Below are 22,290 nucleotides of genomic sequence, written 5' to 3'. Positions count from 1 at the left end.
AAATTACATTTCAGAAATGGAAAAAAATGGGTTTACCTGCAATATCTCTAGAACCAATGAACCTATATGGACCAGCTTGGTATCAGATTGAAGGCCCAGCAATTGGGGTTTGACTGAGATCAACCTGGAGCTTCTGTGATGCCGGAGGGGGAACTGGCAGCTGCTGGAACCGGGTGGGGGGTTGGAATTAGCGGGACCCATCAGGGCCCTCTTAACAGCAGTGTGGGCCCCTGGGCAAAGCAATGCACTGGGGCCCTTACCCATTCTCCCCTCCTAGGGGTGGGGGGTGCTATCAGCAGCAGCTTTAATGTCCCACGGGTGGCAGGGGCTGCTCTATCTTCCACTCAACATGTAGGACCTGGAGCAGTAACTTCTGCTAATTACTCCTTTACTGCGCAGTATACTTGCCTACTTTCAAATTCACCTCTCCGGGAGAAGCCCGGAGAGGCAACACGTCAGGGGGGTGGGAGGAAGGCTGACATCACTTGACGCAATCTCGTCATTTTTGCCCCGCCCCCTCTCCACGGACCCTCGAATTCCGGTAATTAAACCAGCGGGCATGGGGGCAGCGGGGGCTATTACCACAATGCGGGACACTTGCCTACCTTCCCGGGGGGGGGGGGGGCGGAAGGCGGACCGGATTTCTGGGAGGCTTCCGGCCATTCCAGGAGGGTAGGCAAGACTGCTGCACAGGTGGTGGGAGGGAGAACACTAACGTGTGGAAGGGGGCACTGAGCTGAATGAAGGGTCCCTTGTAAATGACTTCCAGGGAGGTAGGGGGTGTTTTGTACACAGGGGAGGGTTCGATAATGAAGTGGGCTTAATATTTATCATTTTCCGGTGGAAGGGCAGCTTGTTTGACTGCAGATATCGCCATTATCTGGAAATAGATTTCTTAGCCTTCAATACTACAAAAACCTAGAGTGCTGGGAACTTGGGGATCAGAGCTCAGGAACCAGAGCAATCCATTGACAAAAATATAAAACTGTACACCAGATGTTTGGAGCTGGAGCAGGGACCGGCTGATGGAAGGCTGATATCCCTGGTTCTAGGCATGATAGAGATAAGCCGCTAGAGTCGGCAGAAAGGGGAGAGTCCCAATTTTTGGAATATACTCTCAGAAAAACTCTAAGTCAGAGAGAACCTGAGAAATATGCTGGGAAGTGCAATTAACAGGTCAGATGTGGACTGCTGTTTTGAAGTTGGATATCTCCAGTTCCCCAGGGCCGATTTTCAAAATTCTGGTATCCCTGGTAAAAGGGGATCCTTGGCTATCAAAATAGGACCCTTATACACCTGGGGCCCCTGGGCAAGTGCCCATTCTGCCCATACAAAAAGACGGCCCTGGGACCCATGTTATCCTATGGAGAAAACGTTCCAGTTATGCCTGGCAGTATCTCTGGTTCCCGGGGGGCTAGCAACGCGGGGCTGGGCTCATTGGAAAGCCCTGGCCCTCAGCTACAGAATGGGCCTATTTGGAGAGTGGGCCTGGAGCTGTAGCTCCTTCAGGCCCATTGTTAATCCGGCCCTGACTAGGGGGAGGTAAGGGGTAGGCTTTGGAGGGGGGAGGCTAGGTATAGGCACTAGGGGGAGGTAAGGGCAGTCTGCTAGGCGGGGGATGGGGTGGTGCAACATCTCTATCCAGCATCTGGGGGCCGGGCAAAGGCACACATCCCGGGGTCTGGTGTAGGGATGGCCATCAACACATCCCCCATCGGTGGTTGCCATCAATGGATTTTAAAGCAGGAAATATTGATGGCTAATAAATATTCTATCACCAACCATCGATGGTTCCCACATGCATGAAGAGTAACGGGGCGGGGCGCCCCGCCGGCAGGTGTGTGCATGCGCAGTAGGAACTTGAACTAGATTATAGCAATCTAAAATTTCACTTTCTTCTGTGCATGCGCACACCTCCCGGCCACGTAGTCCAGTCCCCCGGTATAACTGAGTAGAAATTAGAATCTCAGGTAGCCGGGGAGGAGAGGACAGCGGCGGCTCACACACCTCTGGCATCTAGGGGGGGGGGGGATACAGCTGCCGTGAGTGCCGCTGCACACAGTCATACAGGGCACTGTAATTGGCACTGGGCAGCAGCGGGCCCTATTGACCCCCTGCACCCTTGGTAGTTACGCCACTGGGTGTACTGTACAGGGGTCTAAAAGTCCTCTTGCTGGCCCTAGATCCAGTCACATGACCACTTTCTGCTTGAATAAAGACTTTTGATGCCGTAGGAAGAGGTTATCCTGCAACCAGATTTATGACCACACCTAACGCGAATCCTACTGGTTTCATCTTCTGTCATTGTAGAGCTCACAATGCAATATCAGGCCAATGTGAAGCCGAATTGCAGATAGTTAATATTTATATAGCTATATATATTATTTTCTTTAACCAGCTCATTATCATGTTTTTTATGAGCCAACTTTTAACAATCTGTACAAGTAATCACGTTAATTGTCTTGGTTTATGCTACGGCAGAACGACCGTCCTTCTTGATTTTCTCAATATCAAACTTTTCAGACACGTTTTGTTGATTTCTCCACCTTAGTAGATGAATATATTTGTATAACCCGGGCGACCTTCTGATACCAGAAGATTTTATTCTTACCGCTAATTATCTTACAGGAAGCGACTTCCGATTTCTGTGTAATCAGCGGCACAACCCGCATCGGATCAGTGTTGGGATGATTGTTTCCTGTGCTATTAATAATTACGTTCCCTTTCCGTTTTCCTGAGATGTATCTGTTACATCGCTGTTTATGTCCTAGGTACGGACCTTGTCATTGGTGTCACCGCTGGTGATGTAACACAGACATAGCCGTATCTGACATTGAGTTACTGCAGCCACCTTCGCTGTTTCACAATGGAGAACAATAGGGGGCATTTACGTAAGCCGTAACAAATATATGGGCCTGATTCGTGTTTGTATGTAATAGCGTGAATAATTACCTTCGATATATTCAGTCACCTCTGCTTTCCCTTACCTTTACTGATCTGATCAGGAGAATACCAGAATAAGATACCACACAGGTTCATAATTTCAAGTATTCTATCGTTTATTTGCACGGACACATATATTTGTACACAGTAACAAAAGCATGCCCCTCCCTTCAGGGGTAGGGTCTTACAGGAAATTCATACATATTCATTATGACCCTCCTCAATGGGGTTGGGCTTCAACCAGAATATTGGTTCAGACATGATCTGCGTAGCAAACATGCACTTCCATTTTGTAACAAAGGAGTGGTCTTCCAGTAAACTGGATTACCCTAGACCTCCCATATTCCTGCCCCCTAATGCTGTTTGTCTGGAAAGTACCTAATGCCTTACATAGGCAGAAATCTGTTTTTTAGCTGCCTCTGTGGTCATTTACAGACAGTTGACCACTGTCTGGAAATACAGTATTTCCTCAAACCTGGGTGTAACTTCTAATGTTTCAGCAAACGCTGCAAAAGCCGAATATCAGCTTACAAATCACATTGTTTAACTTATTAGCTCATATGTGCTTTGTGATAATTCTTATCTATTACCTATATGAATATGCAGACCCCAGGGGGGTCTCTATCATTCCCCCATTTTGTAAATGATATCACAATCAATTTAATAATCCTTTACAATTACCAATATATATATTATGGATATGAATATGCAAAAAGCTGTATATATGCCATTGGGAAGGAAGCTCTTGAGAAAGCTCACACTGGTCGGACATCTTACAATACAGACTACCTATAATATGCAAAGTATCAGTCCAATCGGATGGTTCTAGTGGATATTTTCCTGAAGCCATCTGCACTTCTTGCATCTAGCTTCGGAGGTTGTTCACCGTTCTCTCACATCCATCTCAACAGACTGATTTTCTGCTTTCTGTATCCTCCCAGCTGTGAGTTTCCTGAGCCTGGCTGAAGTTTCAGCAGACTGACATCTTTTCTGACAAACAGAAAGAACACACATTAATATTCTGAAGGCAATATAAGCAAATATACCTAATCCTATAATTTTCAGGGCGAACATGAGAATTCCTATAACCCATCCACTGATTCCTGAGAACCATGTTGCTGGATAAAGCTAAATTAACCATCCTGAATTCCCTTTAATAATCTGCTTCTTCAAATCCTTGACTCTAGCTGTGTTCCTCTATAGCAGGGCTCCTCAAACTATCTTTCTCTGGGATCCCATCAGGAAATAAAAATAATGACTGGACCCCAGCAAGTTACTGCAGAAGGTCATAACATCACATGTGTAGTCAGCAGACAGCACATGCATGGCAGCATTTGTGGAGGCACAGAGTGATTGGAGGAGTCTAGAATAACAGACAATTCAACATATGTTCCAGACTCCCTGAATCACTGACTGAGACTAGAAAAGTAATCAGCCTGATGGGCAGCAATAGGGAGTTATGACCCCATGCTGAGAAAGTCGGGACCCACTTTTTTAGAACCGCTGCTCTATAGTATCTTCAATTTACATCAGACTGGTAATTACAACATGCTCTTGGTACAGCCAAACACATATCTGTTTTTTAGCTTCACGGTACAAATCTAAATATTTACAAATAATTTTGATCTGTGGCACTGACATAAAAATAATCCTTTTTGGTCATTCTGCTTATCAGAATGTCTACCTAGTCTATTAGCTAGTGAGGAGTTACAAAGATACTCAGTGCTGCTAATATTTATCAACTCTATAGTGGTCAATGGGACTCCTAACCAACGCTTGGATCCCATGCCTTGAAAAAGATAGCTAGTCTATCGAAACCGGTTGGCCAGAAGGGGACCAGCGCAGTGGATTCCATCCAACGGGAAGGAGAACTTATCAGGGCCTGTTTTGTTTAACCACCCATGCTATTTTTGTCTGCAATTCTTTGTAGACCATCCTATTTGTCTTTTCTTGTGCATAATAATAATACATTTGGAAAGTGAATTTGGACCTCATACTGAGGATCCGGAGTGCCTATGGTGACTTCACTGTGATAATAATTATCGTTTAAGCAGTATATCACTATTGTTGGGTATAATTTGTTTCCTTTTTTTGGTACCCCATGTGGGAGGACTGTTTGGACCCAAAAGACCATTTGATTTAAAGTTTCAGCACTCAGAAACATACCAAGGTCCTTTTCTGTGGTAATGCATGGATCTTGAATTAAAAGGGGAAAGTGAACAGACCCAGCAATCTCTTAATTTTAATTTTTGCTACTTGGTAATGGGCCTGTACTATTTGATTCAGCCCATGTCTGAGGCTTCTCTGCTTTATCAGAAACGTAATCAGGTATCTTCATTATCACTACCATAAACCATATTACTATCACTTATCATAGCTTCTAGGCACAAAATACAGCCTCAGACCCTTATCAGGTTTGGGCCTAAATAACATTTTAGCAAACTGCATCGTTGAACTTAACTTTCAGCTTTTGAGCTTTGCAGATGTTGGAGTAGTCAGTTTGGACTTGTAGTTCAGGCATATACTGCAGTTCTGTGCTCTTTGGTACTGTAACTGCTTCTTTCTTTCTGTGGACTTGTCATTGCAGCTTGCTTTGCTTCAGCATCTGCTAGATTGTTTTCTTTGGTCTGGTTCCTGTGTGTGCTTGTATCTTTATGATAGTTACTTTGTATGACTTCATCAATGCTTGGAAAAGTTTTTTTTATGAGGTCAGCGTGCTGTATCTGGAATCTGTATAAAGGTTTGCTGTTGTGTTCTTCGCATGTTTCAATGCTTTAGTGAGGGCCACATGTTCTGCTGCTTATGCTGACAGCTGTACTGGTAAGGCTCTAGAAATCACCACCTCACTCTCTGTGGTGACATCATAGTCAGTGTAGGGTGTGCCATCTTCATAATATCTGGACCCATCTATATACAGTTCATAATGAGCATTGGGTATGGGGGTGTCATGGACGTATGGGAATGTCTGAGTCTCTTGTTTCATCAAAGCAAGTCAATCATGGGAAAAATTTATGACATGAATATTCGCTTCTCACCTCCACCTTCTTCCGAATCTACTTCCATTCTCTGGGCTGCTGTAGATAAAGGTGTGCTTGTAGAAGGTGCTTGTTCCAATATTCTCCCCCATTTTGAACATTTGATGTTCACACGAGAATTGTTGGCGGGTTAAGATGCATCTCTTTATTGTCGCATTGGTTGCACTCAATAAGGAACTTCATACTTGGTGAGTCTGGCTGCTGATAGGTCCTTAGTTCTGGTTTATTGCAGAATTTCAGTTACCACATGTGGTACTTGTATAGTCAGTTCATGATTGAGAACAATGTCTTTTAATACAGCTGCAGGTGCTTCTTGGATAATATTTTCAGGCTTGCTGGAGTACTAAGCAAGAGGTCTTTGTTTTGTCCCATGTAGCTGTGTAAGGACTCCCAGTGCGTGTTCCTTTTCCTCATGACAGTAGAGGGAAAAGGATTTTGAATAGTCTGTAAAGCCTAGAGCCAGTGAAGAAGCTATGGCTGCCTTTAGTTGCTGAACCGCTTGACATTTCTTCATCTGATGGGCATGGACTTCTTTGTAGCATCGTACAAGGTTTGCATATAAACGGATGCAAGAGGGATCCAGTCCCTGCAATAGCCAACCAGGCCTAGGAATGTCCTTATTTGTTCAACAGTCTTTGGTACCTTGGCTTGCAGTATGAGCTTATTCCTCTCTTTTGTCAGGTATCTGATGCCTTGAGAAATGCAGTGGCCAAAGAATATGACTTTGTGTTTGCAGAGCTGTAATTTGTCTTTCGATGCCCTGCAGTCTTGCTCTTCCAGGAACTTGAGTAGGGACACTGTTTCCTTATTGCATTTTGGCTTGAGTTGTTGTGCTTAACAGGAGGTTATCATCACAAGCTGGGTGTCTTCTGTGTAGAGGGGTCTCCAAGCCTGGGGAACCAGTGACATGGCCTCAGTGTAGTCACTACAGTTAATCATGTACAACAGTATTGTTTGCTAACAGTTCTTGTGAGTCTTTGATAATAAGCATAGAGCAGAGTGCATTGGCCAATCATTCACCGTAAACCAGGCCCCTGATGGTGGGATCTGATCCAGCAAGGTGTGTCGATTTTAGGCACAATGGGACAGTTTATTAGCAGTCTTTCAATGACTTCTCTTGTACCAGTCTGTATTGAACTTCACCAGATCCGGTGACATCATATTTCTGGACAGAACAGGTGTATTGCTGTGGAGATCTGCACTGCACAAGGACACCAGACCACAGGAAGGCTTGGACTTGTTTGCTGATGGCTGCTGGCTGCTGTTTGTTCTGTGGTGAGTGGACATTGCAGTTGCATGCTGACATCCAATATTAATTTTTTTTTTCTTTCCTTCCAAATCGGGCAGCATGGTATCAGCAAAGTCTGCAGGGAAAAAAACTAAAAGAGCACAAAATACAGCAACTTCTATTTCTGGCATATAGTTTTTTTTTTTTATATACTATTTGACTTTTATTTCATGCCTGTCTTTGATGCTTGCATAAATTGAAGAATATCAGCTCCTAATAGGTTAATACAACATGTTGGTGATGTGAGGAATTATACTTTGTATGGGCGTTCATTTATCATTGATAGGTAAAGGGGTTGGCTTACTCTTCCGGAGTAGGAATGTCTGTCCGCCCACCGAAATGCCTAGTAATGTACTTCCTCATTTAGTTCATTTGACTTCACACACAGACATTACTTACACTAAGAGACTGTAGTTTCTGCCCTGTGTGAAGATCATACCTTGTGGAAATAACACACCTGCTCCATCAACATGGAGTACTGCGTCTTCATACCTTCCCACGAGGTTAAACAAGATGTTCTTCTCCTTGAATATCTATCTGTGCTAAAACATTACCTTTTGGGTTTATTTGATGATCAACTATAAGGTCTGTCCCTAAAGTTGAACAACATTTTATACGGGTGCTTTGTTCTAATATATATACATATTTCCTCTTTTCTATATATTTTTTTTTTCCAACTTCCTCTAAATCTTTCAAAATCTGTAATTACACTTAATATTACATATGAACTAATTTAATTCAGGGCATAAAGCCGTGGTTCCCAAAACTGTGTGCCTAGGCACCCTGGGGTGCCTCAGGACACTTGCAGGGGTGCCTTGGGTTGATGGACCAGGATCAATTCATATTAGTTATGTGCAATGTAACAGGCAAAACAGTGCTGGTGGCTGCTAATTACAATATATGTGGACAAACAGAAGCAAATCCTGTCCCTCACCAGATAACTGTGACATATAAACACAATGCACTTAATTTTTCTTTTTTCCTAAATTTCTCAATAAGAAACATTTGGCCTAGGGGTGCCTTGAAAACATTTTTGATGCTTTAGGGTGCCGTGATTCAAAAAGCCCTGGCACAAAACATCTAACAATCTATAGTTAGCAGCATTTGTCATTATCTTCTGACAATTTGCTCTAAATCTATTCAACAAAAATCTACATATATATATACACACACACATAATAACAGCTTATTATAACTAAATTCTAGAGGACTTAAAAATATTCATATTTTTAACATTTCAAGTTGTCTCGAAACTTCAGGAAGTTCCTCTTTTTGATTGTGTATCAGGAAACATCTATGAAATATATCTCTGTCTTTTGTATGTGGTATGAGTTCTGATTGCTCTACACTGAGTAATATTGTGCTCTGGTGGGTTCATTTATCACAATACTGTAGGTACTTATACCTGTTGTGATACTGTAAGTCTCAAACACCCATATAATCCTGTAACTGTGACTAGCAACCATCTGTAATTAGGAATTTCTGACATTCCTGATTTTTATTTTTTTTCCTCCCGACCTTCGATGCAACAATTTCTAAAGGGGAACGTTCCATATTCTCACTCCCGTCACCTGTCGCCGAACCATTCGTTCAAGGGCGTGGCCTTATACACCTGTGGTGAGACGGGATATGTCTGTGTGCAAGGAAGTAAAACTGTGTATTGCTAGCTAGGATTTGTTATGGATCTGTCTAAAGCTGGGTACACATATGTACAATCGTCGGGCCGTTCTTCCGATCTGCGGACGAACGGCCGTTCGATTGTATATATGTGTACGCTGTCCCGATCCCTTCGTTGCGATCGATAAACGGCCAAAAACGCTCTTGGCCGTCCACGGTCGGTCGGTCGCAGGTTCTTTGCTGCTTAATATTCTTCCGACAGGACGGCTCCATATCGAAAGAAAAGTGACATGTGTACGCACATTCGATCGATATGCAGCCCGTTCCTGCGATCATTCCTCCCAAAAGCAGCACGCCCATGTGGGTGTTGACTAGCTGCGTCATCCCTCCATCAGCGCAGCATGTAAACAACAGGAAGTCTTCTCCCCCGTACTTTCCGCGCCATGCTGTTAAAGAATATTCGTTGTGTGTGCATTCCTTTTGAAATAAATAATCGTTGTGTGTGCATTCCTGACAGATATAGTTATAGAAGATAGATAGATAGATAGATAGATATGTGATGTTCATTGTTCTGCATAAACACTTAACATTTATTAAGAAATACTGACAAAAAATACTGTGAACACTTTGTTTATTTGGGTGGTCGGACCTGAACAGAGTATCACATACAGGTGCTTGCGTGAAGGTGTAGCAGGAACGCCCACCCACCCAAAAAACATAAAAACACATTTGAACATGGTGGTGTATGTAGTGGAAAGCGGTCCCACGGCAGCAACGCATCACATGGGAACATCCCGGCCTACTCACATGTGATGCATTGCTGCCGTGGGACTGCTTGCCATGACATAAGTGCCACGTGTGAAGGTGTAGCAGGAAAGCCCACCCACCCAAAAAACATAAAAACACATTTGAACATGGTGGTGTATGTAGTGGAAAGCGGTCCCACGGCAGCAACGCATCACATGGGAACATCCCGGCCTGCTCACATATGATGCATTGCTGCCGTGGGACTGCTTGCCATGACATAAGTGCCACGTGTGAAGGTTTAGCAGGAAAGCCCACCCACCCAAAAAACATAAAAACACATTTGAACATGGTGGTGTATGTAGTGGAAAGCGGTCCCACGGCAGCAACGCATCACATGGGAACATCCCGGCCTGCTCACATGTGATGCATTGCTGCCGTGGGACTGCTTGCCATGACATAAGTGCCACGTGTGAAGGTGTAGCAGGAAAGCCCACCCACCCAAAAAACATAAAAACACATTTGAACATGGTGGTGTATGTAGTGGAAAGCGGTCCCACGGCAGCAACGCATCACATGGGAACATCCTGGCCTGCTCACATGTGATGCATTGCTGCCGTGGGACTGCTTGCCATGACATAAGTGCCACGTGTGAAGGTTTAGCAGGAAAGCCCACCCACCCAAAAAAAATAAAAACACATTTGAACATGGTGGTGTATGTAGTGGAAAGCGGTCCCACGGCAGCAACGCATCACATGGGAACATCCCGGCCTGCTCACATGTGATGCATTGCTGCCGTGGGACTGCTTGCCATGACATAAGTGCCACGTGTGAAGGTGTAGCAGGAAAGCCCACCCACCCAAAAAACATAAAAACACATTTGAACATGGTGGTGTATGTAGTGGAAAGCGGTCCCACGGCAGCAACGCATCACATGGGAACATCCCGGCCTGCTCACATGTGATGCATTGCTGCCGTGGGACTGCTTGCCATGACATGCACCATTTTAAGGTGCATGCTGCTGGCCTCCAAATAAACAAGAAGGAGAAAAAAGTAAAATAAAGTACACAAACTATTTTTTGACTTTATAATGCAAACCGTTATCAATTTTTTCATATAAAGAGTGTACTACTGCTACGCCTTTTTGGATTTTCGTAATTTTTTGGGCTACGGTATGGACTTTCCCGCTTAGTTCTTGTAGACATTTATGGACTTGTGTCATGTTTTCTTGCATTGTGCTTTCGTCGCTGGACGTGTCAGGTGATGGTGTGTTCTTCTCCCCCTCTGCACTGACATCTGAAATCTCGATGATATCTCTTATATATTTAGCCAGATCTGTCACTCAACCCCTGTGGAGAACGTTCCTGTGTAGAATAGTTTCACTTTCATGTGTCTGACGTTCCACCCCCTTGACATCACCTCCCCCCGCCCAGCCAAGGCTACAGTACACGCCCACCATCCACCATTACTCCACAGCCACCATCCACCATTACTCCTGCACATCCCTACCCTCTGCCAGGACCCCCGCGACCCCCCTCCCGCGATTCGCGGGACCCCCCACGACCCCCCCTCCCGCGATTTGCGGGACCCCCCCGCGACCCCCCCTCCCGCGATTCGCGGGACCCCCCGTGACCCCCCCTCCCGCGAATCGCGGGACCCCCGCGCCCCCCCCTCCCGCGAATCGCGGGACTCCCGCGACCCCCTCCCGCGATTCGCGGGACCCCCGCGACCCCCCCTCCCGCGATTCGCGGGACCCCCGCGACCCCCCCTCCCGCGATTTGCGGAACCCCCGTGACCCCCCCTCCCGCCATTCGCAGGACCCCGCACCCCCCCTCCCGCGATTCGCGGGACCCCCGCTTTCCACCCTCCCGCAAGTCGCGGGACCCCCCCTCCCGTGATTCGCGGGACCCCCGCGAACCCCCCCTCCCGCGATTCGCGGGACCCCCGCGACCCCCCTCCCGCGATTCGCGGGACCCCCGCGACTACCCCGGTATCCGGACTATTGTTAGACAGCACTTACATCGACAGCCATTACATCGACACCATTAGTTCGACACCTCAATAGGTCGACATGGTTTTAGGTCGACATACCATTAGGTCGACATGTCATTATGTCGACAGCTCATTAGGTCGACTGCTCATTAGGTCGACAGCTCATTAGGTCGACATGTTTTTAGGTCGACACTGTCTATGTCGACAGTCAAACGGTCGACATGGGTTTTTTCACTGTTTATTGAGCCGACATGTGCCGACAGGCGGTATTTCATGCCCTACTATCCACTAGGGCGTGGTGGGAGAATAAAATAGTGTGCCAAGCGCAGCGAGGCACCGTGCCCGAAGCATAGCGAGCGGCTGCGGTACACTTCAAACTGTGTCCATGTCGACTGTGTCGACATTTCGGCCAAAAAAAACAGTGAAAAAACCCATGTCGACCTTTTGACTGTCGACATAGACTCTGTCGACCTAACGGCAGTGTCGACCTAAAAACATGTCGACCTAATGAGCTGTCGACATAATGACATGTCGACCTAATGGTATGTCGACCTAAAACCATGTCGACCTATTGAGCTGTCGAACTAATGGTGTCGATGTAATGGCTGTCGATGTAAGTGCTGTCTAATATCCGTCCCAGACCCGACCACCCCCTCCCGCAATTCGCTGGACCTCCGCGACCACCCTCTCCCGCGAAACGCAGGACCCCCGCGACCCTCCCGCAAATCGCGGGACCCCAGCGACCCCTCCCTCCCGCGAGCCCCCTCCCGCGATTCGCAGGACCCCTGCATCCTCCCCTCCCGCGATTCGCGGGACCCCTGCGACCCCCCTGCGACCCCCCCTCCCGGCATTAAAAGGGCCCCCCGCGACCCCCCCTCCCGCGATTCACGGCACCCCCCCCTACTGTGATTTGCGACCTCCCTCCTGCAATTCGCGCCGCCCCCTCCCGCGATTCACGGAACCCCCCGTAGCGCCCCCCTCCCGCGATTTGCGGGCCCCCTCGGCACTTCTCGCGATTTGCGACCGCCCCCTAATTCACACATTCGGGGACCCCACCTCCCGCGATTCATGCCCCCCTCACGCAATTCACGGCACCCCCCAAACCCCCCTTCCTGCGATTCGCAACCCCCCACGACCCCCCTCCCGCGATTCACGAAACCCCCCGTAGCGCCCCCTCCCGCGATTTGCGGGCCACCTCGGCACCTCTCGCGATTTGCGACCGCCCCGTAATTCACACATTCGGGGACCCCCCCTCCCGCGATTCATGCCCCCCTCACGCAATTCACGGCACCCCCCATACCCCCCTTCCTGCGATTCGGAACCCCCCACGACCCCCCCTCCCGCGATTCATGCCCCCTCCCGCGATTCACGGACCCCCGCACCACCCCCCTGCGCCCACCCTCCCTCGATTCACGCCCCCCTCATGCAATTCACGGCAACCCCCCACACCCCCCCTCCTGCGATTCGCAGCCCCCCCACGACCCCCGCCTCCTGCGATTCATGACCCCTCCCGTGATTCACGGACCCCCGCACCACCCCCCCTTGACTCACGGCACCCCACGCGCCCCTCCTGCAATTCACGGACCTCCGCAACCCCCCCTCCCGCAATTCACTAACCCCGACAACCCCCCTCCCGCAATTTGCGGACCCCCCTTCCCACGATTCAAGTCCCCCCGCGCCCCCGCCCACGATTTGCGGACCCCCGCCCCCTCCGCTAACCGCGGATCCCCACACACCACCCCCCCTCCCGCAATTTGCAGACCCCCTTCCGGCAATTCCACCCCCCAGCGGACCACCGCGGCCCCCGCTCCTGCATTTCACGTACCCCCGTGACAATGGGGGATCCTGTACCACCACAAGCAGGTACCGCCCCTAGGTGGGAAATCCGGCCCTGGCTGCCGCACTGCAGGTTTCCCCACTGCCCTCTGCACCAGCGCCACAACTTTTATCAATGTCTTGCCCACATACCACTATTATACAGCCTCCTGCTCTCATGCACGCTCACTCCCTCCCAGTGGGAGGAGACGCTCACCCACTGCCGGGAGCTGCATACTGTCCCCCACCCTCCTCCAGTTCTAGGGATGCCAATCGACCATCAATGATTTTCAAATAATCGATGGTTTATGGCCGATGTTGAATACTTTTGCCATCAATGTGGGAGGACACTGCCCTGCCTCCTGTTCTCCTGCCCCGTAACTTCCGCCAGTGGAGACCCGCTCACCCTGTGTTGCCCACATTCCCCTATCATGCTTTACCGCCCAGCCTCCTGCTCTCATGCACCCTAACTCCCACCCAGTCGGAGGAGACACTGACTCCTGTATTTCTGTGCTGCCACACTGGACCCTCACCCACTGGCAGAAGCTGCACAGTGTCCACCACCCTCTTTAGTCCCCCGTATGCCCACACACCCCTATCACTACCCAGCTTCCTGCTCTCCTGAACCGTAACTTCCACCACTGGGTAATCGCTGACGCTGTGTTGCCCACATACCCCTATCATGCCTCATATCCCAGCCTCCTGCTCTCATGCACCCTAACTCCCACCCAGTAGGAGGAGACACTGACTCAGGGCCACCGTCCGGTACTCCTGTGCTGCCACGCTGGACCCTCACCCACTGCCAGAAGCTGCAATACAGGGCATCTTTCATACAATTCTAACCATATTTCTCACAATACAAATGTTCACAAATTAAGGGGCGTAGCCCCTTACGCCGGTGTGAAGAGCGCCCGTAGGGCGCGATGAATCACCTAGTCTATAATAAGTACAGATAAAGAAATGTTTACCTTTCCACAAATGATACGTCACTATCCCATAAAGATGATTTGCAGTATACACTCACCATCTACACTGCTGGTGATCGCAATCACTTGGTGGCCCTCTGTGGTCCCTTCCATCGGCTGCGCAGCCTGGATATCATCTATAGTGACAAGGTAAAGTGACATATTACTACCCCTTGTTGTGTGTATAAAACATGTGTTGTTCTGTTGGTGTGCTGGTACAAAACCTTACCTGTTGTACTCTCCTTCTTTATTTTTAGGTTGGAGGCCCTGTCTCTGCCTTCCTCATGTCTTCTCCTGGATTGGATTTCCTCTGAGTAAAAACAAGCAACATGTCAGCAAAACACACAAAATGTAATGGATCAAGACAGTATATTAATAAAGCCACCTAGGGCATTGGACTCACTTCTTTTAATAATTCCACGAATTTTCTTGAGCTTGGCCTGCTCCTTGTGCTTCAGGTCCGACCACCGTTTTTGTAGCTGGTATTTGGACCTTCTTTTCCCAAACTTCTCCTTTATCTCCTTGCATACACGCTGCATAATAATTTCTTTTCTATAATTTGTCTTGGGGTATGTTTTTCTCGAACAATCGTAGTCCCTTCTATCCAGCATTTTGACCATCAGTTCCACCTCTGCAGATGACATGGCGGATGCGCGCGTCACTTTTTTCTCCTTGTTGTCCTGTCTCTCAGCGATTTCTTTATCTGTTGTTATCAGTGCTGAATTGGAAAACAAAGGTGCTGTACTGGCCTCCCCCATATGCGGTGGCGCCAGACCCTCCGACATGGCTCCTCGATGTCCCGTGTCTGTGTGACGCGAAGCACGTGAGTGGGGCGGAGATTCCTGCGCTCATCCAATCACTGTGTTTCAAGCCACGTTCAGCACGAAAGAATATTCCGTCGTTGCTGTTCGAGTGATTGGAGCTGCGCTGCGAATTTTCCGGACTATTTATCGACATTTCTTTCGGTGAGTATTAAAACAAAATGTGTAGTTTTCTATGACAGGGACTTCAATCTGTGGGCCATGGGTATGCTGGGGCTTGTAGTGACCGTGTATCCTATGTCCCACAGAGTTTCAACTCCTGTACTATAGCTACAGTATATCTAGTGGCCCACAGACTGAACACCTGTACATTAAATGGTTTATGGTGTGCTTTGTGTATCAAGAAAATAATATGCCTTTTTATTTTATTTTTTGGAACAGAAATTCAACCATGGCAGAAAAAAATGTCGAATTTATGAAGGACTTCATTGAGGCCTACAGGGATCAGAATTGTCTCTGGAATACCAAATCCAAAGACCATTCGAATCGGCAGAAGAGGCTATCTGCTCTGGAGGAGCTGGTGAGGGTGAGCCAGACCTACTACCCCACAGCAAATGTAGAGTGGGTCCGGACTCGGATCGCTAATATGAGGACCGTATTTAAAAAGGAACTAAATAAGGTGGAGTCCTCAAAGCGGTCTGGGGCAGGGGCAGACCAAGTCTATGTGCCCAGGCTGTGGTACTACGACCTGCTGGCCTTCACGGTGGACCAGGAGCTGCCCAGGGATTCGGTCAGCAACACTACAAGGAACCAGCCTGCCCCCTCCACCTCCGCGTGCAACCAAGAGCTTTCTGATGACACCATTTGCGGCACAGTAAGTAGACGTATTTTATTTTAATTTTTTTTTTTTAAACCAGATAAATATAACAGCAAGTACAGTATAAAAATTGTGAACATGTAAAATGAAAAGGGGGGGTATCGCCCCCTGCAACTGACCTCTCTGTTGGGCACAACAGAGAGGTCAGTTGCAGGGGGCGATACCCCCCCTTTTGGTTATACATCGTCAATTTGACCTTCTCTGTGGCCCTAATTCTGGTTCTTCTCAGTGGTGGAGGTATACTGTTATCCGCCTGAGAACACAGTGATCAATATTCAGACATCGCAAGTGCATTTACCACATTTTTTGTATTTGGAACTTTTGGTTGGCATTGGTAATCCCTGGTATCTACATTGTTGTAGTCTTTCTGGCGCGGATTATTGTAATATTTTTTTGTTGTCTAAAATTAACGAAATAATATCATTCTGACAATCCACAGCGCCAACACCAATAAAATACTGCATGTATTCATCCCTGGTTAATTTAGCACGCATAGATGCATTTCTGGTATTTAAATTAGTATTTGGTATGTCTGGTATCTAAATAATTAGTTTCCAGAGATGCCAGTCATAACGCCTCTTCAACTAGCTCACTTTCATCCATGGCAGCAACATGGTGGTGTGTGGGCTGCGTTCTTCTGCGTAGATATAAAAATATATGGAAGTCTTAAAAATCGATAGTGATACATCATTGTCATCTTGTTTTGTTACAGCCATCGCTATTTGCCGAGGAGGAATCTTCGGCATCGCTGGAGGTGGCATCACAGCTGCCTTCACCGGCCCTCTGCTCCACCCCCACACCAACCGCCACGACCAGCGCTGAACCGCAAACAAGCGCTCAACCTCCAGCAGAAGCGCCATCAAGAAGAGGGCGCAAAAGGCCGAGGCAGACTCCAGATGCTGCGGACGTGGCAACCACCAAGATCCTGGAGTCTGCCAACAGATTGATGACCATGGAGGAGGATGATGCGGACCGGGTGGGGAGTGTATTGGCTGACAATTTAAGAAAGTTAGACCCGGCTACAAGGGTGGAGGTAGAGCGCATATTTTATGAAACGCTGTACCGGGCCCGTGTGGGGACTCTGTCCCGGCACACACGGCTCACCGATGAGACCCCTCTGCCTAGGGTTGAATTTCAACCCATCAGCCCTGCCCCTATACCCCAACAAGCGGTATTTCACCCGGTGCAATATCCGCACTACCAACATTTCCAGCCACCAACTGGGCAAAGGCAGCACCAACCGGCAACGTTGGCTAATACACTCCCACCAGGTCCACCTGGTGGCCCCTTCCAGAGTTTAGTGGAAAGTCCATCTCCCTCCCAACCACCGATGGATACAGGGGATTATGGGGTGGGACAAGTTTACCACCAGATGTAAATATTTTATATAGTTTATTTAATTGCATTATTGTTTTAATAATATAGTTTAAATATTTTTATGTTTAAGTATTTCTTTATTATTTATTTCCTTGTTATTTATGTTATATTTGTTATAAGTTTATAAGTTAATAATTTATATAAAAATTAAAAATTCTCTAATCTAGTTGGTGTCCGTGTGAAAATATCATTTACCATGCAGGTTGACTATAGGGCAAAGATATACATATGGGGTACATGCATGTTGTTTCAATATTTACCTTCATGTATTGCTCCTGGAGACTGTACAAAAGTACCAGGAGAAATTGGCATAGAAATAGGTGTGGTGGAGCAACTACTTGCTAGTACATAAACACCAGTATACATAAACACCAGTACTGGGTACAGTCTGCACTCCAGGTGCCGTGGCATTGTGCCCTCCTGGAATGCCTGGCACCTGAGTACTACCACTCACTTGCCGTGATTCGGCCTCCACCTCCCCCTCTTTGCTGCAAGAAGACGCAGAGGACAACTTGTGTAGAACTGTGAGTATACAAATTTTATTGGCAAAATATTGATTAGTACACACCAAAAAACAATATATTTACAATGACAAAAACGTATATTTTCAAGCAATCATGTCATTCTGCCACTCCACAGCCCCAACACCATTGAAATAATTCAAGTACTCGTCTCTTGACAACTTTGCTTGCGTTGATGCATTTCTGGTGTTTAAATTATTTGCCAAAGCTGTCAGACCAATAGGCTCGTCAACAACTTGGCTGTCGTCCACTGTAGCCCCCAGTTGTTGTGTGTGCACCGCTTTTCTGCGCATGTAGTTGTGCAGCACACAACAGGCCAGCACCACTTTGTCAATCTTATCTAGGCGCAGATTGATGGCACTGTGAAAAATTCTGAATTTATTACTCAGAATCCCAAACGCATTTTCAACCACTCGCCTGGCACGTGACAGGCGATAGTTAAAAATGCGCCGTTCCCTGTTCAGTGCCCTTTGTGGGTAGGGTTTAAGGACATTAGGGTGCAATGCAAAGGCCTCATCCGCCACAAAAACAAAGTTCAAACCGTGCTCATTTTCAGTCCGCTCTGGCAGATTCAGTTCATTTTTTTTCAGTTGGTCGTGGAAAAAGGTATTCTCCAGGGCTCCTCCATCTGAAACTCTACCATTTTTCCCAATGTCCACAAATACAAACTCGTATCGAGCATTAGCGATGGCCATTAGAACAATGCTGAAGAACCCCTTATAGTTATAATAAAAAGAGCCACTCTTTGCAGGGGGCATGATTCTGACGTGTTTGCCATCGATAGCTCCACCACAATTAGGGAAATTCCAAAGATCACGGAAATCAAGTGCAATATCTTGCCACTCCTCCTTGGTCGATGGAAACTGCAATATAAAAGTATATGCGTATTAATAATCTGTTGGGTTGATTTTAGACCCATCAGCCCTCCCCCATTGCAGCCTCAAAGCTATTACCCGCCTTATCAAAATGACCCCCCACCCACTGGTGTAAAAGTTTAAATTAACAGGCATTGTAAAGATATACATATAGGGTACAGGTATGTGCACAGCTATACATATGGGGGACATGTATGTAATTTCCATATTTACCTTCATGTATTTGTCCTGTAGAACTTGGACGATGGCATCACAGGTGTCTGGTATTATCAACCCCAGCGCTTGAGATGATATTGCGGTGGTGAATCTCAGGTCGGCAAGGGTCCTGCCTGTTGCCAGGTAACGCAGCGTTGCCACCAGACTCTGCTCTGCAGAAACAGGCCTCCTGAAATAGGTGTCCTCTCTCTCTATTAAAGGGGTAACCAGTGTCAGCAGCTCCATGAAGGTAGCGTCATCCATACGGAGATAATTCCTGAAATCATCAGGATTGTTCTCCCGTATCTCCTGTAGCAATGGCATGTGGGAGAAGGTGTCTCTCCTCAGAAGCCAGTCTCTGGTCCAGCAGCTCCGATTCTTGGTCCTTTTTCTTTTTTTAATAGCCTGCAATCTAATGGCCATAGCAGCCAAAATGCACGCACGAGCCTTCCTTCTCCTCAAGCTCATAATTAAAAAGGCCCAAATGCACCGATAGACGAACGTACGTACGTATATCCTGCACAGCTAGCAATGGATCTGAATAGTCACGGCTCTATTCACTGTACTACACAAACGATTCTTTGTTCCGTGATCACGCCTCGTTTTGGTATGCTCTTTTAATCCAGCCCATTATGATAATGTTGTGTACATTTTTATCGTGCGAATAGCCAGAACGGGAGAGTGTGTACGGTGGTACAATCTTTTTCTTGCGATTGTTTGGACGGGAGTACATCGGACGTCGCAAGTAAAATTGTACATATGTGTACGCGCAGATCGGTCGTATGTTTCGGACGGCCGAACGTGTATTCGGTCGATCGAACGGTCGCAAGAAAAATGAAATTGTACATATGTGTACCCAGCTTAAGGCTGCTGTATGAAAAACAACAACAACCCCTCCCACCATCTCAATCTATTTCTATGAATGAGACCTTGACTTCTGTATCTGTTGTCCCTGTGAAAGTGCTATTATTTTGCACAATTTCTGTCTCTAAATGGCAACCAACCATAATAACAAAATCTACTACTTTGTGTTCATCAGTGACCTGAACAGTTGACTGAATTTATACTGGTTCTTTAATGCCAGCCGTTATTTTTGTCCTAAAATAATGCCCACTAAAATTGTCAAAAAACAAATTACAATACTACATTTACAATCTGAGCAAGGTGTGACATGGAACAATGTGACAATGTGAGTTTGCAAGTCTCCTTTCTTTATTTACTATTAAAAAACCTCATAATATTCATTTAAAAAACCTCTGTTTCAAATATGACAACTCAATACTAGGACAGTTTGTCTGATCACATCATTTTGTACCTTGTCGTTTTCAATTAATTTTGGTTCCCTATGATAATCTTTTTTTTTATATCATACCATAAGACTACACTGCTCTTACACTCTGCACAGGTTCCACGTGGTGACATAGGTCACAGAGACCACTATTCCATAAGAGCTGTGTCCTAATTGGTTCAATATAACACTGTGTACACACAGCACAATTTAGCATGAAATTTTAGATGACACTGAACCTTATTCACCTTAATATTTACCAGACAGTCAGACAACACAAAACATTTTTTCAGATTTCCTTTACCGAAGTGATACCACAGGGTGTAATCTTTCATGCTGGTTCCGTGAAGGTAACCATAGTGGTCCATCATTCATTCAACATTTACTTTAGACAGAACAGTATAAGAAACATTTCTACTGTCACAAAAAACTATTTCAAAATACAATGCATTGTTAAAAATGTGTGATCTGAATATTTCGGGTTACTAAAAATGGCGTAAAAGGGTGACATAAATGTATAATTTGTTCTATATAAACGTGGCTAGACTGATGCACAGAGAGGGTCTGACTAAGCAACAGTGATCGTAAATCAACCAATCTTCTGTTTGCTTACCCGGGGTTGTCAGAGTCTCCCTGCGATATCCAGCATAGAACTGAGACCATTAGATGTCTCCCCCTTTGCTTGCCATTCTGGACCTGGAGCCGCCATAATAATAGCGTGAATAATTACCTTCGATATATTCAGTCACCTCTGCTTTCCCTTACCTTAACAGATCTGATCAGGAGAATACCAGAATAAGATACCACACAGGTTCATAATTTCAAGTATTCTATCGTTTATTTGCACGGACACATATATTTGTACACAGTAACAAAAGCATGCCCCTCCCTTCAGGGGTAGGTCTTACAGGAAATTCATACATATTCATTATGACCCTCCTCAATGGGGTTGGGCTTCAACCAGAATATTGGTTCAGACATGATCTGCGTAGCAAACGTGCACTTCCATTTTGTAACAAAGGAGTGGTCTTCCAGTAAACTGGATTACCCTAGACCTCCCATATTCCTGCCCCCTAATGCTGTTTGTCTGGAAAGTACCTAATGCCTTACATAGGCAGAAATCTGTTTTTTAGCTGCCTCTGTGGTCATTTACAGACAGTTGACCACTGTCTGGAAATACAGTACTTCCTCAAACCTGGGTGTAACTTCTAATGTTTCAGCAAACGCTGCAAAAGCCGAATATCAGCTTACAAATCACATTGTTTAACTTATTAGCTCATATGTGCTTTGTGATAATTCTTATCTATTACCTATATGAATATGCAGACCCCAGGGGGGTCTCTATCATATGCATTCACTGGTTATTACTCCACAGTGTGATTATTAGTGGCAGACTAATTCTCTGTTGAGTCTGTTCGATGTAGAATAGTTATGCCATCAAGGGGGAGAACGGGATGGTTTCCCTCCATCGACGCCAAGCATAAACATTTTTTTTTCTTTTTTCCCCTAAGGGGCCAGGACTCTGAGCATAGCTCTGCCCCCAACACCCGTGAAGCCCTGTCCCCATGTTTGCATTGTCCCACAGGCCAATCAGTGAAATGAAATGGATGACCATCAATAGGTAAAAACATCGATGGTCATTCATTGCATAGTTTGTCACTATCAATCTCCAGTTTAACTTTTGCCATCGGCTGTGTGGTGGATGGGGGTTGTTACTGCAATATGAGTCTGTTAGGCCAGACTCCCGGGTGTTGATGAACATTGCACAAATGTATTTTTTTTCTTCTTCAAAAATAGTCGCTATAGAAACATTTAAACTGGAAAAAACAATATTGGGAATTTCAAATAACATTTTTTTATGACAAGTGTTTGGGTCAGAAGGCTGACACAAACATTAGGTCGACAATGGTCGACAGTCAAGAGGTCAACATGACATTTCCATGTTTTTTTCAACCGACTTGTGCCGACAGGCGGTATATCATACCCTACCGTCTACC

This window comes from Crinia signifera, chromosome 2 (assembly GCF_055691185.1).
Source record: "Crinia signifera chromosome 2, ASM5569118v1, whole genome shotgun sequence".
In the NCBI taxonomy this organism is placed as follows: Eukaryota; Metazoa; Chordata; class Amphibia; order Anura; family Myobatrachidae; genus Crinia; species Crinia signifera.
This window is presented reverse-complemented; position numbering follows the sequence as displayed.